Source organism: Brachypodium distachyon, chromosome 3, assembly GCF_000005505.3.
Source record: "Brachypodium distachyon strain Bd21 chromosome 3, Brachypodium_distachyon_v3.0, whole genome shotgun sequence".
NCBI classification, from domain to species: Eukaryota; Viridiplantae; Streptophyta; class Magnoliopsida; order Poales; family Poaceae; genus Brachypodium; species Brachypodium distachyon.
The window spans coordinates 26,765,404-26,769,466 of record NC_016133.3 but is presented as its reverse complement, the minus strand read 5'-3'; the positions used below and the strand labels follow the sequence as shown (position 1 = coordinate 26,769,466).

At 59.5% G+C, this 4,063-nt stretch overlaps 1 long non-coding RNA gene across 1 annotated transcript; it reads right to left on the bottom strand.

Annotated features, from left to right (window-relative positions):
- Window positions 1–2,633: 2,633 nt before the first annotated feature.
- LOC112271525 lies at window positions 2,634–3,741 on the bottom strand. Its single transcript, XR_002964608.1, has 2 exons — window positions 3,230–3,741; window positions 2,634–3,110 (listed from the first exon to the last, which is right to left on the bottom strand). It is a non-coding gene; the product is annotated as an uncharacterized LOC112271525 (long non-coding RNA).
- Between the last annotated feature and the right edge of the window lie 322 nt (window positions 3,742–4,063).

Here is a 4,063-nt window from a genome sequence, read left to right as displayed (position 1 = left end):
TGTTGCTGCATTCCTCGTCGTCGTCCTCCGCGGCGACGACTTCTGGGGACGCAGCCACCTAGCCCGCCTCGTCGTCCAGCGACCGGAGGGAGGGCCAGCTGGGCTCGGACCTGCTCTCGCTCTCCTCGAGCACCTGCTTCCCGCGGGGTGCTTGCGGAGGAGCGTGCGGGACGCGGGTGAGGGTGTCATCCATCAGCCTCACTCGTTGCAGGGCGGGAAGGCGCCGACGATGTCGCTGAGCGCCTTGACACCGGCATGGAGAGCGGAGACCCCCGGCGGGAACTCTATCGACTGGAAGACCTCGCCGGAGATCCCCTTCACCCACGTCTTGAGGGACTCCAAGTCCATGCCGTCCGCCTGGAGGCGTGTCCTGTCCCCGGAGCCCGTGTACATCCACGCGGGCCGGGAACGCAACTGCAGCGGGGCTATGCGCCGATGGACGAAGGTGCGCGCCACGTCGACATCTGTGAGCCCCGCTAGCCGCAACGCCTTGATCTTCTCCACGATGGGGAGGAGGTCGGCATCGCGGTGGTACCTATCCTGCCAGCCGATCTGGGGCACCGACAGCTCCGTCGGCGGCTGGATGAACTCCTGGGGGTCCTCCACTCGGACCCAGCACCAGTCGCCCCGCCACTCTTTTTCGATCTTCTTCCCCGACCGAACGATGAACTCCGACTTCATCTGGTCGCGGCCGCGGAAAACCACCCCCGACGACATCGCCTTCGCATTGTCGATGCGCGGGTAAAAGTAATGGTGGAAGAGCCCCACCGACGGCATCACCCCCATGAACGCCTCGCAGAGGAACTGAAAGGTGGCGAGGAGGAAGAGCGAGGTGGGGTGGAGCTGCGCCACCCGCAACTGATAAGACTCCATCAGCGCATGGAGGAACAGAGAGAAGGGCGGCACCATGCCGTAGAGGAGGAAGCACGCGAACACCCGGAAGTCGTTATTCTGGTGTTCGACACCCGCCGGGAAGATCCGCGTCTCCCCGTGCTCATTGAAGTTGGAGGCGACGGCGTGCCGGAGCTTCCCCAGCGCCTCGCCGTTGTAGCCGGGGCGGAAGAAGGCTACTTTTGCGCGCATCTCCCGCCTCTTCTGGTCCTTGGCGGCGGCCGCTTTGAGTGCTGCCTCGGTCTTGCTGGTCGCGGGCTTCTTCGAAGACTGGACCTCCTTCCCCTTCCTGGTGGTGGGGGCGCCATGGGGGGCGAGGTCGGAGGCTGGCAAGAGCGCAGGGATGCGAGATGCGGAAGAGGATGGAGGCAAAAAGGCGAAGTGTTGCTCCCCGTTGCCAACAGCGGAAGCTTTATGGCGCCCGGTCGTTTGGTAACGGCATGTTCCGTACCGTACGGGTGCGCAGGGATAACTCCTAATCACTGGGAGTAATGCGCGGAGTGGCCTTAACGATCCTATTTAGGGGGGGGTTAGGGCGGAAATCTTGCGCCCACTACTCCGCTTTTGGCAGCGCCGTACACGGGGCAGCGAAGGGACGCGGGCCCGCAACTGATCGGGGGCCCACGCGTCGGTTAAGGGCGTAACCCGGCAACCGACTAGGAAGAGACCCTTCCGGGAACAGGTGACGCCGGCCCACGCCCGGTGGCTACTGTCGCACCAGTGGCACCCGGGGTACCACCGCTGCGCGACGCGTGGCCCCCTCCCCCGGGTTCCCGGGAAGGTCTCATCCCGGGGAGCGCCAACGAGCTTTCCGGCAGCCCGCAAGGGGCTCGCGGGGCTTCTGGGAATATTCCCGCTTAGGCACCTCCCGGGAAGCTGCTTCCCGGGAGGAGCTTCCCGGGTGCTTCCAGGGCCGACTTGCGGGGACTGGGGGTTCCCGGACGCGTGGCCCCGCCTCGGGTCGTGGGGCCCACTGGACAGCACCACACGGGCGCGGAACGCGCGGTCCCACCAAGGCAAGGAGTAAGGCGCGCGGCTCAGTAAACGAGCCGACCGACGGGTAGTTACCCGTCCGATCTAAGGAACAGTGGTTGTCCACACCTACCCTAGGGTCTTAGGCCCCTAGCAGCGGAGGTGGCACCCATGCATGCCACCAGCTCACCAGGGGGAGTTGCGTGCCTCCCCGTTGGACACTTGTAGCTCATGCACCGTGGCACATGTGGCACCCCCTTGTGTATAAAAGGAGGACCCATGCCAACGGTCAAAGGGTGTTTTTTAGAGGGTTGACGGGTCAGACAGTTGGGAGGTTAGTCAGTTGGTCAGTTAGTTAGTTCGGACGAAGCTCGCTCGATGGATGCTTACTGGCTCCAGTAGGCAGCCAGCAGAGAGTGGCGAGGAGCGCCTAGCCACTGAGAGAAATCCCGGAAGCTTGCCCGGCAACCTGTAAACATTTTATCCGTAATCAATATCAGCTCAGACAGGCAGGACGTAGGGTTTTACACCTCCGGGTGGCCCGAACCTGGGTAAAAAGCGTGCATGTGTCTGTTCTTGGACTAGCGCGTACCCCTAGCACTTTGCCTCGCCGGCCCCATAGGGCCTCATCGGCCGTGCCGGCAGTCATCTGGTCTCCACCCCAGACGCTCCTACCGAACCTAAAAGAGGGACGTGGCTGCACGTCCCCGGTGTCGAAGCACCGAGCGACGACAAAGTGCATCTAAATCTGAAGCAAACACTCAGGACTCTGAAGAAACTGAACCTGCACTCAATCATAAAGAAAAGGCATCGGAAAATACAGCTACTAGAAGTATCAGCCACAAGGAGAAGGCAACGGAAGAAAAGGCGTCTTCCACCAAGTCAAGAGGAGCAGGTGATGAGTAATCCATCCAGGTTTGGGCTCCAGTTTTAAGTCTGAAGCTGGCATTGTATAAGCCAGCCCTGGTTACTCAGTCTTTTCTTATCGATGTAAGGAAGAATTCTGAACCCTCACCTAAACTTCTCTGCTCCTCATCCCCTTTCTCTGTATCTCTGGTTGTTCATCCCGATTGGGCATGACACCGCACGGGGCAAGGCGCACCCGCCGACCAAGGCAGCGCCGCCTAAGGTACTGTAGTGGGCCTCGAGCTTGTGGCCGCGGCAAGATTAGACTACGGCGGCACCGGCAGCGGCGCCGGCAGAGGCGCCGGCAGCTATAGCAGCAAGCAGCGACGGCGCGAGAAACCCTAGGTGGCGGCAGCAGGAAGGAGTTGAGAAGAAAATTTACAGAAATGCAGAGCAAGAAGACGAAGTGGAGAAGAGGAAGATGAGGTGATTTAGAGCACAAAGGGGAAGAGAACGGTACCTCCAACAAGAGCCGCAGCTAGCCATGACAACCCTCCCTAATCCAGCTCTTCTAAGCTCCATCTCGTCGCTGCAGTTCTGGGAAGACATCGTCGATAGGATGCTGGTTTCTGGCAGCGGAGGACCTTGGGGTGGTGGCCGGTGATGTGGTGGTAGCCAGCCGCCGCCGCCTGCGCCTTCCCCAACCGCCGGCGCCGGCGCCGGCGAGCGTCTGCTCTCGCGCCCCTCTCAGCCGCGTTCCCCAGCCGCGGCTGCCACCTAGGCTCGCCGCAATTCCAGCTGCAGCCGCTCGCCAGTCGCCGCCGAAACGCCACCCCGATTCCGACCGAACCACACGCACGATTTTGGGCTTTTCTTCGAGCGGAAGGTGGGCTCAATCAGGAGAAAACCGTCGTTGTAAACAAAACAAAGATGAATTACGCGTCAGGTTCGATCGGGTGGAGTCCGGGCGTGGCTAGTTAGACTGACCGGGGCACAGAATAACTATTCTCCACCCTGTGTACCTAATAGAGTTTAGGCATATAATATATATATAATTTATGAAAAATATTAAATCTTAAGATCCATCGTTAGCATGTATTAGGCATATAAGACCCATCATCAACATACAAGATCACAAATGCATGAGATCTTATGATTTATGGTATGCAGACGAAGAATAGCAAAGGAAGTAGACAATAAAGCTACAGTGTGTCGTGGACACTATCAGCGCAAAACTACTCTCAGGATGAAGGAAGTCACGTTCGTATGCAACCAAAGACTAAAGTGGCAGCCAAAAAACCTCGTCTTCTTCATGCATGCATACACTCAAGAGGCTATAAAAAGGCCTAAGACC